Source organism: Psammomys obesus, unplaced genomic scaffold, assembly GCF_907164565.1.
Source record: "Psammomys obesus unplaced genomic scaffold, mPsaObe1.curated_primary_1811, whole genome shotgun sequence".
Taxonomy (NCBI): domain Eukaryota; kingdom Metazoa; phylum Chordata; class Mammalia; order Rodentia; family Muridae; genus Psammomys; species Psammomys obesus.
This window is the reverse complement of record NW_026585504.1, coordinates 58795982-58810102: the sequence shown is the minus strand read 5'-3', so window position 1 is coordinate 58810102 and position 14121 is coordinate 58795982. Positions and strand designations below refer to the sequence as shown.

General features: G+C 51.6%; 1 protein-coding gene across 1 annotated transcript in view; it reads left to right on the top strand.

Moving 5' to 3' along the window:
- Positions 1 to 5807: 5807 nt before the first annotated feature.
- Ralb (RAS like proto-oncogene B) overlaps positions 5808 to 14121 on the top strand; it is a 31672-nt gene continuing 23358 nt past the window's right edge. The window contains exon 1 of the mRNA XM_055601578.1: positions 5808 to 5996. The gene's annotated coding sequence lies outside the window, so the exon portion shown is untranslated. The remainder of the gene's footprint in view (positions 5997 to 14121) is intronic.

The following is a 14121-nucleotide window of genomic DNA, read 5'->3' as shown; positions in this document are numbered from 1 at the left end:
GACAAGATATAATGAAAAGCAGAGAAAGATTTCTTCAGTGTGGCCTGGTGATACCCTCCCCACACCCAGGCCTGAAAAAGGTTCAGGTTTAAATAGAGAGCCAGGAATCTGCATGGGCAAGCAGTCTAGGTCAAGACGTGGTCCTGCCTGTCACTGACCAGCACCGTTTGGCCCCAGTCGCTCCTACAAGGTGGTCTGATGAATCGTCCGAACTGTGAAGTCTCTTCCCGGGAGACAAGCCCCCCTGTGATTGGCACTGGGTGTCAGTCTTCTCCTCTCACCCGTAGACTTGTGGGGGAGTTCCAACTCCTGGAGGTCCACTGTTTCAATATTCAGTTCAGCCAAAGAAAGGCACAATCATCTCCATTCCTGCCTGGACAGCCACTTTACCTGTGTTAGAAGGACAGGAATGACAGCCAAGAGCAGCAGCAGAGGAGGGCTCAGGAAGCCACGGAACAGGAGGAGCGGCAGCAGAGGGGAGGGGATATCAGTGGGGCCAGGGGTCAGGCATCATCTAGGGAGCCTTGGGAGAAGGCACTAGATGTGGGGTGAGTTAAGGAACCAAGTGTTATCAGGGACTTCGGGAGTCACTGAGGAGCAGGCCACCTGGGTCTTGATTCCCTGTACAGCAGGCTGAGGAGGTGGCTTGTTGGCCAGGCAGGGAGGGTACAAGGGCTGGCTATGAGGTGTCAGTCCTGACTCAGAATGAGTCACAGCCTCCAGTCCTGGACTCTCTGTCACTGCAGCCCCAACTGAGCTATATGGTGGAAAGCATGGGCGTGCCCAGCCGGGGGCTGCCTTGAGCTTGGGCAGAGAACACAGGCTGGACAGGACTTCCATTTCCTTGTGTGTCTCCAATTCTGGGCTTTCATGGTTGGAATCCAATTCCCTTGAGTCTTTCTCCTGCTGGCCCTGGGCTCTTTCATTGTGTTTCTTGCTGCATGGTGCCAGGGAGAGCAGCACGGATGGGTACTATTCTGCTGAGCTTACCTCCAGCCCCAACCTGGTTCCACTCGCACCCCCAAGTCCTCCATGATCACCTTGGGTGCAGGTGAGCCTGATGTTCTGAGCCTTTGAATTCAGGAAAGATGGCGGAGGAGGCCCTTTAGGTGATGTGTTCTCCTGGTTCCCTGCCCTGGTCCCCAGGAAGGGAGGTCTGAATCCCCGTCTGGATTTATCATCCAACAGCTTCCAGGGAAGCAGCCTCCCAGATGCCCATCGGGTGCCCAATTCTCCAGGTGCCTTCACTGTTCTTTCTTCCATCTGGCTGAGGTCTTGAAGGCTGATGCTCCTGCCCCCACCCTCACTTGAACGGGGGCTGTGGGTAGGCTCCACCATCCTCAGCTAATACCATGCTGAGAATGGAACCCAGCCTAGCCAGGGGCCTCAATGTCAAAAGGACCCTTAACATGGGTGACAATTGCACCCCCCTCAGAGTGTCTGTCCTGGGCTCACTCCTCCCTTGTGTCCCTAGGAGTGATGTGCTGGGGTGGGGGTGGGGTTTGCTGGCTGTGGCCCTGGTGACCACACAAGGACTGAAGCTCTTTGTGTCACGGCTTGGCAGCAGTTGAGGGATTTCTGGAAGGAGGGTGAGGGAGCCAGGAAGGAAAGCACTGTGGGACCTGGTGTTTCCCCAGAAGCCTGAATACAAAGAAAGGATGGAGGGGAATTCTGCCTATGAGGTTGTTTTTTCCCTTTAGAATGAGCCAGCCTCTGTCAGAAAAGGAAGGGCCAATGTCCTTCAACTTCAAGAGTTTCCCTCTAATCCAGATTCTAAATGGCAGATATTTCAGAAGCAGGCCTAGGGTGGAGGGAGGAGGCTGTGTGAACCAAATAGAGGAAGTCAGGTGGTGGGCTCCCTGGTACAGAGGGTGGACCTGGACAGCAGCAGACAGCTAAGGCTCCGAGACATGAGGTGATTTGCCTTGGGCCACACAGTATGTGTTGACAGAGCTATTTGTTTTTTACTTATTCATTTATTCATGTGTGTCAGTATGCATATGTATATGTGAGTGTCCATGCATGTGTGTGTACGTGAGGGTTCAACTCAGAGGACAACCTCAGCTGTCATACTTCAAGCACCAGCCATATATATATATATATATTTCTGTATCTTCATATATATAATATATATATATATATATATATATATATATATAAATAAAATGTGTGTGTGCCTTAATGTATATATGTGCACTGTGTGGGCACAGGAGCCCAAATATATCAAAGAGCATCAGGCCCCCTGGACCGGGAGTTACAGGTGGCTCTGAGCCACCATGTGATGCTGGGAACTGAACCCAGGCCCTCTGCAGGAGCAGCTGCTGCTCTTAACCTCTAAGCCACCTCTCTAGCCCCAGTCCACTTTGTTTTTGAGACACTGACACCTAGAATTCACCAGCAGACTTGGATGATTGGCCAGTGAGCCCCAAGAATCTTCCTGTCTCCGTCTGCCAGCACAGGGATCACAAATGTGTGCCACGGCACCAAGCCTTTTAAACATGGGTGCTGAAAGTTAAACTCCGTTCCACCCCTGGGAGGCAGAACTTTGCAAAACCAACCCCCACCACCCCTGAGAGATGCTGCTGCCAGCCATGTGGCTCTGACGCTGCGATAAGCCATCCTCAATAGGAGGGACAGAGGCCTGTCCAGCTGTGCTCTCCTTCATCACAATGTATTCGCCCTGTTCTCCCAATCAACCACCCCCCTCCCATGAGCTGTTGAGTCCGGGGGAAGGTTGGCTCTGGCACCACACATGACGAGTAGGGGCTTCAGAAAATGCCCTTGAGAGGGTCGTGTGCAGTTACCTTCTCTGCCTTTGGGCAGGGCAGAGAGTTGAGCTCCCAGGGAAGGGGAAGCCTTGGTCAAAACCAGAACCGAAACAGCAACAATGCCAGTACCAGAGCTGGGAAGAAAGTAGTGGGCAAAAGCTCCCTGTAGGTCATGCTATCTTTGAGCATCGTGTATTCAAATGCTGATTTCTGTTTACAGGCTGGACTTTGGTATTGTCATTATTAGGAAGCTTCTCCTGACTCAATATTTTGTAAACAGTTCTCCATCACCATCTGATTAGTCGAATAAATTGCTGAATGGCCAATAGCTGGGCTGGAGAGCTTAGGTGGGCTTCTGGGCCCAGAGGGAAGGGGTCTCAAATGGGGACCAGAGAGGGGGTTGCTGTCCAAGACTAAGATGGCAAGTAATGGGCCACGTGGAGGAATGCAGGCCAGACCAGTATTGTTGGGTTAGCATAGCTGAGCATCTGTCCAGCTGCAGTGCCTAAAGCTTTTTAATAAATATAATGGGTCTCCATGTCATTACTCAGAGCAAGGGAGGGCAGAGCAAAGCCATATGGTTGCACCTGTGCCCATTGCCAGTACCTGTTAGAGAAGGCACAGGCGGCAAAGTCAATGACTACTATTTCCCAGCAGGGAAGGCCCCAGGACGGGGGTTGCCCAGAGCTGTTAGCACAGCCTCAGCTCCCCTCCTCCTTCTCCCTGGAAGGACCCATTCCTGACCCTATGCTGGAGGTGGCCCTCTCCCAACTGAAGTACAGCCCCAGGTCTATAGATGATTGATGTGCCAGTTTTTGCTCAGTAGTCGCCGGTTGGCCCCAGCCAACCACAAGCAACTGAGAAGTTCAGTGTGTTACCGAGCGCCCTGGGGAGAGGAGAACAATACATCAAACAGCTCAGAAGACATCCACAGCACTCAACAAATGCTTCTGCTTTTCATGCCATCAGCGTAGAAGAGGGACCTCATAGGGACCTCATAGGGTCCTGCCGTGCAGCGCGTGTTCTTGCTGCTGAGACAAGCCACCCTCTTCCCAGAGTCAGAGTTCCTGAAGAGAAGCTCGGAGGACAAGGACCCACCTGAGACCTGGCCTGAGCCATCTCCATACCCTCTCACAGCAGGGCACATGTCCCGTGTGGGTCCTTGCACCCAGAGTCCTGGTTTTTTCTCTGTGTCTGTCCCTCTCTGATGGGGCCTGGCATGCCTCGACCTTGAACAAGACTGTGATGATGGGGTCCCAGAGCAATCCATGCATTCCAGGGGCAGAGCATGAGTCAGCATCCTGTTTGTAAGGGAAACGGATGGAGCCACACACTCCAGGAAAGGGGCCACGGCCTGAAGCTTAGATCTGATCAAAGGGGCCTGTCAGGGGAGGAAGTTCCACCATGCTGGAGCCCTCATGGTGCCTCTGCTGCCCCTCACTGAGGGCCATGGTTGTGTTTTTTCACCACCTCCATGTGTGACCTCACTTAACCCTGTGCATCTACGGCTCAGAGGTACTGCTCCTATTGGCTAGCTAGGAAACAGGCGTGCACGGAGGTTTAGTGACCTTCTAATCTCCTTCAGCCTTACCCTTCCTGACTCTAACAGGCTGCAGTGTGAGTCTCCGGGGTAATGAACTCTGCAGAGACTTGCTTTAAGATGCCTCCTCTAGGGTCTGGAGACATGACTCAGTGGCTAAGAGTACTTGTTGCATTTGCAGGTGAACTAAGCTCAGTTCCCAGCACCCACACTATGACTCACAACCATCTGTAGCTCCAGTTTCAGGGCACCCACACCCTTTTCTGCAGGCACCTACCACCCATGTGCTGTACATACATACAATGCAGGTAAAACACCAAGCACATAAAATAAATCTAATTTTTCAAAAGCAACTTCCCATTCCTTCTTCCTTAGAACACCAGCAGTTTTTCTTTCTTTTAAAGTAATTCTTTTAATTTTGATCCATCCAACCATCCATCCATCCATCCGTGTATGTGTGTGTGTGAGAGAGATAGAGTTATAGAGAGAATGACAGAAAGTCAGAGAGAGGTGTCAGAGGACAACCGAGGGAGCCAGTTTTCCCTTTCCATTCTGTGGATCCCAGGGGTCCAGCTCAGGTTGAGGCTGTGGGGCCTCTCTGTCTGCAAGGCTAGCCCCAAGACTCCGCTTCTCCTGATGCTGTCAGTGGGAGGACTGGGTCTGTTAGTTGCTAGTACGGAGCCATTTAAACAAAGCACAAAAGACTCTGATATACATTATCCTAATTTAGAATTATCAACAAGAATAATTACACAGTGCGGGCTACTGCTATCGCTGTTTCCCTCCTTAAAGATTAGAGACAAGCTTTGAATTACTAACTGCCATACAGTGAAATGTGTGGAGTTTGGGTGGGTGGGGTGGTCTGTATGTGGCGGTGGGCGGTGGCTAGTGTTCATCTAGGAAAATCAACCATAGTGGAACTCCTATTAGAAAATTACAAGCTCCTGGGCGTCGGAGGGTGATGGCAGGGCAGCCTGCAGTCTGGAGATCTTGCCGCAGGCTACGGCTGGGGCTCTGGCCCTTACATGTGACCTAGGTCAAGTTAACAGCTGTAACTCCTTCACTAATAGAGTGTGGTAGGCCACGCTACCGGAGGCGCCACCTGGAGTTTTCAGTCCCTGGCCAAGGGTCTCAAGGGGCTTGCCCCCTTCCACACCAGGGCGCAGGCCAAACTTGGCCACCTTGTCCTCCCCCTTGGCTTCTGTCCATCAGCTCTGTCCTTAGCTTTCTCGCTGCTCTGGCCTCCCTTTGGCTTCCCCGGGAGTGCACCCGCCCACGCCCGGCGTCCCCAGACCAGTTCCCAAGCTCCGCCACTGCAGCAGCGGTCACGTGCGCTAGTCCCGCGGAGGAGCCAAAAGGCAAAAGGATGGGCGGGACCATTTTGCAGGGCCACGCCCCCACGCCCAAGGCATTTTCTTATTGGCGAAGGTTTGGGTGTGCAGCTTCTGATTGGTCTGTAGGCGTGGCCTCCGAGAGCGGAAGGGAGGGCCGGCTCTGGAGAGGCCAGGGTTGCCCGGCGGCCAGCGGGAACGCGCTCCGGGGGGTGGGGACGCGCGAGCTCACGACTGCTCAATGACAAATCGAGTAGGGACGGCTGGGGTCCAGCCCCAGGACGGGGCGGGGCGCCCGTGAGAGCGGCGAGTCTGGTTGTGCACACAGCTAGAGCGGTGGTGCGACGGATTCCCCAGGTAAGGATGCTGCGCCCCGCAGGGGACCCTAGCGCGGGGTGCGCTCTGGGATGGGGAAGTGGGTGCGCTCCCCGCGCGATCGCGGGGCTCCTGGTTCAACGTTGGGAGGGAGGGACACGTCGAAGGACAACGCCCGTGGCCGCGCCCCGCTTGGCTTGGGAGGCGTCCTCCGGGAAATCCGGAGGACGCCTCCCAGCCTGATCTGGGGGTGCTCGGGACTTGGGGAAGGCGCCCCAGTTCTCTTCCCTTGCCGCCTGTCCTTCCCTTTTCCCACAAATGGCCACTTCCTGCCTTTTCGGGCCTCCCTCCTGAGTTGGTCCACTTCCTCAGTCCGTTTCAGGGCGATAAAATGTTGCTCAAACTTCTCTCTTAAAGGTGGGAACTTGTACCTTAGGTGACCCGGGGCCTGGGTTCCAGAAGTTTATGGGGGTTGGTTTGGTTGGTTGGTTGTGAATTAGTTTTTGGTCCTGTCTTCCAAAATGCCTTTCGGAGCGTGACTACCATCGAAGGTGGCTTGAAGGGTTTTCCTAGCCGCCTCTTACGAGCCAAGTCGGTGCGTTTCTGACGACCTGGGAGCCCATAGAGCGCTGCACCCAGAGCGCGTCCTTCCTCCCCCTGTGCTCATTTCCAAGGGAGTACTAGAACCTAGGGACTTCGATGTTATCGCGGTGTTCTTCTGGGGAGAGCGTCTGGAGTCTCCAGTGGACTGATTGTTCTTACCCTTTGACTTGCCTTCAGTCCCAGTGGGTCAGATAACCTTTTGCTGTGCCTTGATTTCTTAAGCACTTTTCTTAAGTTTGGGGCGTATTGAATGAGCAAGGCTTAGCAGGGGGGATGTGTTTTAGATGTGCAAGTGAAGGTTGCTTTAAACAGAGCAAGAACCGTGGACTCTAAGTCTCAGAGCATGTGGAAGTGCCGCTGCTTTAGCCTGGGTTGTGGTGGTGAAGTCAGGAGAACCAGGAGAGGAGGTGCTGAGTGTTGAGAAGACCAGGAGGCTTGAGCCAAGGTTGGACCTGGTCTTGGAACTTTGTGTGTGAGAGACATTGTCTTTTGTAGCCCAGGCTGGCCTGGAACCTGATATAAAATGAGAGTGACCTTGAACGTCTGATGTTCCTGCTTCTACCCCTTGTGATAACTGTGTGTTCTGCCATATCCCCGTCCATGTGGTGCTGGGGATGGAACGCTGAACTTCCTGTATGCTCAAGAACTCTACCAGCTGAGCCAAATCCTCACCCCGGTTCTAGATCTTCCTCAGTGCTTTGGTCTAGAGGAGGCCCTTCCTCTTTCCTGAGCTCCAGCGTCAGTGTAGCTGTGAGACAGTTGGCACCCAACCCCACTGTCAGCGTCTACTCCAGCAGGCAGTGTCTCAGGTGCTCTCTGTGGGAGTGTGGGTGACATGACGCCCTCATCCCCCTTTCCCTGAGTCTCATGTAGTAAAGCATTGATCACCAGCCCGGGAAGCTCCTGGGAGCTGGTTGGGAATCGTCTCTAGGCCCTTATAGGGAATATGGGGATTCCATCGTCCTCCTGCCTTAGCTTCTTGTCTACCAGGAGGTAAACAGCGCCCTCTATCGTGCACTCCCTCCATGTTTGTTCTGCTTTGCTACAGCCCCCAAGCAGTGAAACAATAAGCCACGGCTGAAGCTGTGCTGTGTGTCTGTGTGTCTGTATCTTTACTTGTATGTGAGCATGCATATATGTATGTATTTTTAGATTTATTGTTGTGTGTGTACCTCTGTCTGTGTGTGTGTGCATGCAGGTACCTTTGGAAGCCAGAAGAGGGCATGGATGGGGTACCCTGGAGCTGGAGTTACAAACAATTGTGAGCTGCCCCACAGGAGTGCAAACTGGGGTCCTCGGAAGAGCAACCGATGAGCCATCTCTCGAGCCCCACCATGTTGTTTATTATTATTGTGAATGTTCATGTTACGCAGCAGTGGATGCTTTGTGGAGTATGGTTTTTCCTTCCACTTTTAGTTGGGTTTTCAGGATCAAACTCTGGTTGTCAGGCTTGTGTGGCAAGCACCTGTACTGACCTGTCCTGTCAGCCTGGAAACTTTTCTTCCCTTTAAGTGGGGTCTCAAGTCTATTCCAGTAACAGAAAAGTAACGTAAGAGGGATGAAAGTAAGGTGCGGTGCCTGTAGGAACTCTATTGATTCTGTTCTGTGTGTGTGTGTGTGTGTGTGTGTGTGTGTGTGTGTGTGTGTGTTTGCTAGGATGTGCTAGATGCTGGACAGGGCCTTGTGCACAGCTAGGTACTCTCAACTAGTGTGGCACCCCAGCTGCTCCTCTTCCTTTTCAGCTACTTCCCACTGGAAGCAGTGGCTGCTGTTATCTGAGATGCCAGCAAGATTTTACTTGCCTGAGGAGATGTTTTTCCAGGATTCTGTGTGGGAAGAGTGTGGGTGTGAGATCCTAGATAGCTTTTGGAAAATAGGACTCAGACACATAAAGACAGAAAAATGAGAATTAGAACCTTGAGTGAAATCTGGAGAGGTCTTGGAACGTGGTGGAAGAGGGAGAGGTGTTCTCAGTTCTTTGTGTTTGTTTGATTTGGTGCTGGGGATGGAGCCTCAACATTTTAATTCTTAGGCTAGCAGGTGGCTCAGTGGTTAAAGCATTTGCCTTACACCCATAAGGACTAGAGTTTGGATCCTCAGAGCCCAAACAAGTGGCTGGTGAGCAGGGCAGCCTGCCTGTAAATCCAGCATGGAATCCAGGGATCCCTGGAGAGAGTGGGCTAGCTCATGAGACTCACCAAGTCAGTGAGCCCTGGGCTTTATTGACGGTGACCCTTCACATCAGCTTCGGCCTCTACATGCACGTACTCGTGTGTGCAGAGCACCCACAACACAAGCAGCCATGCCTATACTCGCACCCTAAGAATGGAAGGAGAAGATCTTCATGCCTTGAAGTTCGTCAAGGTTCTTGCCTTGGGGACAGTGGCTTTAAGACTCCATAAAAAGTTTGAAACCTGGGAGTTTCTGCTGTGTCATTCCATCTTGGTGAACCTCTTGGAGTCTGTGACCAGATTCCCCCATTCATCTCAGTTTTGAATGTGGGAACCATTGTTGGAAACATTGGAAATAACAACCAGAACGATTGGGTTGGAACATTGTGAACTGGGAAGGTCTCCAGCATGATAGAATATAAGAACCTCGCTTATAGTCCAGGGTGTTCAGGACTGAACCCCGGAACTCTGTATATCTTAAGCAAACATTATTTTCCTTTAACACAGGAGGGGTGTGTGTGTGTGTGTGTGTGTAGACGTGTGTGGGCACATGCATTTGGAGGTAGCAGGCAGGTGACTTCTGTCTCTGTTTGAGACAGGGTCTCTCGTTGGTCTGAGGTTTGCCATGAGGCCAGGCTGGCTGGTCTGTGAGCTTCCGGGACCCAGTGCTGTCGGCTTCACACTCTGCCATCGCTGGGGTCTCAGGAGTGTTCCACTCCAAGCTTTCTACTCGGGGGATTGAATTCAGGCCTTTCCACTTGCAAGGCAAGTGCCTTACCAGCTCCCCAGCCCGAGTTCCACTGTTTGGTTTTGTTTTTACCGATTTCGTTTTTTTCTTTCTTCATGTTTTTAGCCCCCTTACTAATAATTGAACTCAGGATGTTGTGTGTGTTAGGCAGCTGGTTTATCACTGAGCTAAATCCCCAGCCCACCTCCAATTCCTTCTAACCAGCACCTGCTGTTAAATGAGAAGAAAAAAAAAAAAAGAAAAGAAAGAAAAAAGAAAAAAAATGTTTTTTGTTAAATTTAACTTTACATGTATTTTTATGTGTATGTGTATTCCTGTGTGAGTTCATGTGTCCCGGGTGTGTGCAGGAGCCAGAAGAGGTCAGAATAGGACTCCAGATCCCTTGACGTGAGGATTGGAGGTGGATGTGAGTCACCTATGGGTGCTGGGATCTGAAGCCAGGTCCTCTGGAAGAGCCAGCAGTTCTCTTAAACATGGAGCCAGCTCTGCAGGCTTCAGCTGCGAACTTCTGACTCACCTGCTCAGTGCTGCAATGACGTGGCAGCACCTCCACACGTGCTTTATACAGTGCCGAGGATTGAACCTGGGACTTCAGGTGTGCTAGGCTCACACGCCCCAGCTGAGTCACGTGGAGAGCGCCGTAGGCCGTCTTGAAGACTAGCTTCCAGTCTGTTTGTTTGTTTTTGTTTTGAGACAGGGTCTTTTATGTAGCCCTGGCTGTCCTGGGAACTCAGTCTGTAGGACGGACTAGCCTCTGAGTCACAAAGATCCACCTGCCTCTGCTTCTGGGGTGCTGGAATCAAAGGTGTGCGTCACCACAGCTAGCTTCTTTTCAAGCGAGTTTTAGACTAGACACTGTTGACGCCTCTCAAAGCATGTGGGTACCATAGGGGATGAAGACACATCTGCTTCTGCTCTCTTGAGACAGGGTCTCATGTAGCCAAGACTGTCCTTGAACTCCCTGTGTGGCTGAAGACAGCCTTCAGTGCCAGATCCTCTTGTCTGTGCCTCACACTGGCTGAGAGTCCAGAGGCAAAGCATACCAGCTTTGTGTGGTTCTGGGAATAAAAGCCAGGGCTCCCAGCGTGTGAGGCGAGTACTCTGCTAGCCTGAGCCGTACTCAAGCCCCGTTTGTGGGGTCTTCACTGGACCTTGCTTCCTTTTGCTTCAAGCCTTCCTCAGTGCAGTGAGAGGAACAAGTGGGAAGGAAGCTTTGAGTGTAGCAATCGGGAGAGGCAAGGCCGGCCGGGCAAAGGTTTGTGGGCCATGTTCAGAAAAGGGTTTAGGTTTTATCAGTGGTGGACCAGCGGAGCGCCAAGGGCATTGCCATTTGCTGGTCTAGAAAGTTTTCACGGCCAGGGAGAAGGATCCGGTCTTGGCAAGAAAGCACAAGGACCCGAGCTTAATTCCCAGGACCCAGGTTAAAACAAACAGAGCAAAACAGAACTGGGTGTGGCAGCTTGGGTCTGTAATCCCAGTGCTGGGGCAGTGGAAACAGGAGCTTCCCTTGGGGCTTGTCCAGCCTGTCTAGCCTAATCAGTGAACTCCAGGCCAGCGCAGGAGACCCTGTCTCAAAATAAGGTGGCGGGATGGGGCTGGGCTCAGTTGATAGAGTGCCTGCCTAGGGCGTAGGAAGTCCCAGGCTCCCTCTCCGGCATCGCAGAAAATCAGGTGTGAAGATGCACAACCCAGCTCTTCAGCAGTGGAAACAGGGGCCTCTGGCTGTATACAGAGTTCCAGGATAGCCTGGTCCACATGGAACCCTGTCTCAGGAAAAAAAATTATGCAAGGCAGAAAATGACTGAGGAACACACCTGGCGCCGATCTCTGGCTTCCATGTGCCGGGAGGGTGCTTCCTGGGCTTGAGGGCCTGGGCTCAGATCCCCACGACTCCACTCGACAACGCACACGAGGAGGGTGCAGACAGGCAGACCAGAGCCGACCTAGCCAGACTGCAGAGCTCCAGCCTCAGGGAGAGACCCTGACTCAAAGACTCGCACAGTGGCAGAGGACAGCTGACCTTGACTTCTGGCCCCCACAAGGGCGTGCGCAGGCGTGCAGACCCACAGACATACGCCATAAATACACACAGTAAAAAAATGTAAAAAAAAAAAAAAATTAGAAAGTGCCCCATTCATCACCTTGTATTTTAAAAACCTGGTACTCAGAAGGCGGCAAAAGAATGAGGAGCTCTGGGCCAGCCTTGGAAACATGACATGACCCTGTCCCCATACAAAAAGAAAAATAAAAATAAGACAAGAGGGAGGGAAGGGGAAGGAGAGAGGAAGGGGAAGGAAGAGAAAAGCAGGTTCGCTGGCTGGTGAGGTGGCTCATCAGTTAAGAACACATGCTCACACTGGGGAGACAAAGGCAGGCAGATCTCTGAATTTGAGGCCAGCCTAGTGTATAAAGCAAGTCCAGGACAGCCAGGGCTACACAGAGAAACCCTGACAAAAAAAAAAAAAAAAAGCTCAAGTTTAGTTTCCAGCATCCATATTGGGTCGCCTGTATCTCCAGCTACAGGTGATCCAAAGCCATTCTCTGGATTCCATTGGCATCTGTACTCACATCCACGTACACACACACACACACACACACACACACACACACACACACACACACACAACTACAAACTAAAAATAACGTCTTTTTTGTTTTCTTTTAAAGGAAGGAAACATAAAGTGGACATGTTTTGGGCCACCCAGGGGAATTCATCAGGGAACACTAGTAGGCCATTGACATAGAAAATAAAGGACACCGCCCACAGGAAGGCAGCTGGGGACGCTGCTGTGCTGTGACCCTGGCAGCAGATGCCAGGGCTCTTGCCGCAGCTGTGTTCCCCTCCATGTGCTAGCTCTGCCTCTTGGCATCACTTGTACCACTTGGTGAAATACAGCTGTCAGTTTGTAAAATCTGGTGCCTGGAAGCACACTGTCCATAGCATTTTTCAAAACATTCGAGTTTATGTTCCTTTTTATACGTGGGGGGGGGGGGCATGTGAGTACAGGTGCTTATAGGGGCCAGAAGAGGGTGTCAGGTACCCTAGAGCTGGAATTACAGGAGTTGTGAGCCGCTCAGTGTGGGTCCTGGGAACTGAACCCAGGTCCTCTGTCAGAGCAATACACACTGAGCCACTGGGCCATCTCCCCAGCCCTCAAACATCTGATTACTAAAATGTTTTTAAAGACAGATTTCTTTTATATGAAAGTTCAGATTTTACTAGAATATTCTATAAAGTGCTGAGAAAGGCATCGGCCTCCAGACCAATGCCATGTGAAGACAGGTCAAGGTCCTGGTTCTTCAAGGAAGAGGTGGGGCAGGAAGATTTCTCCCTCCGAGGTCATCCCTGTGTCCTGCAGTTGACTGGAGCACTATCCACACGCCCTATACTGCTGTGTGGTCAAGGAGCCCATTCTGTTGACTCTCAGTTAGGGCCTGTGGAACAGGAAACACAGTCCTTCTTGCTCATGTCACAGGGCATCTGGAGGAATGCATAGAAAGGCACCTTAGGACAGAATGAAGTATTTCCATTACTGGGGCTCATTATGCCCTTTCTTCTCCTGAAAAGATGACCTCATTTGCCTTCAGAAGCCTCTGCAGTGGGTTCTTTATGGGGTGTTTGTGTGTGTGTTCTCACAGCTCCCTATGTGGGTATGAGGGAAAAGGGCCGAGGGTGTTTTCAGGTGACATCCACTTGTTTTGAGACAAGGTCTCTCACTGTCCAAGACAGAAGTCAACAGGAAGAGTAGGCTGGCAGTGTGCCCAGGGATTCACTGTCTCTACCTCCCGAGCCCCACCACAGCTATTTCACATGGGTGCTGGGAGTCAAATTCAGGCCCTCATGTTTGCAAAGCAAGCATTTTACTGAGCGAACCACATCCCAACCCTATTTGATAGCTGAAGGCCTGAATGTGCTGATGGTACACCAGACTGGAGCAGTGCCTGCAGAGGCCAGAAGTGGGAACCGGACCCCTCAGAACTGTAGTTCCTGGGGGTTGTGAGCTGCCACAAAGGTACTGAAATGGAGCAGGCGGGGGGGGGGGGGGGGGTGTCTCTCTGTCTCTCTGCTGGAGCAGTAAACACTCTGAGCCATCTCTCTGGCCATGCTGTATTTGTTTTTGAGTCAGGGTATCGTCATGTGGCCCCAGCCGGCCTCTAATTCTTAGGCTCAGGAGATTCTGCACTCACCTTGTGAGAAACGGCTTTTAGTTCTTCTACCAAAGGAAACGAGCTGCCAGGGACTGATATTTCATAAATCTCCCTACTCCCTGCAGCTTTTATGCAAAGTAGTTCAAATCTTTCCATCTCCCACCTTGTAAAACTCTTGTTTACCCAAAGACTCCGCACCCCATGGCCCTGTGCATTCCCAGAACTTGATGGCCCAGAGCCACTGACTCCTGACCCCTTTCCTTCATTCTCTTGCTGCTGCTTTCCTCATTAGCCAACTGGGAGTGGACTGTGAGGTTGAACCTCAGCCAAAAATGAATAGCTATTCTTGGCCATGTATGCTGCTTGCATCCTGGTTTGGGTGATGGCACACCCTTTCTGAATAAATAAATAAATAAATAGATAGATAGATAGATAGATAGATAGATAGATACATACATACATACATACATACATACATACATACATACATACATAC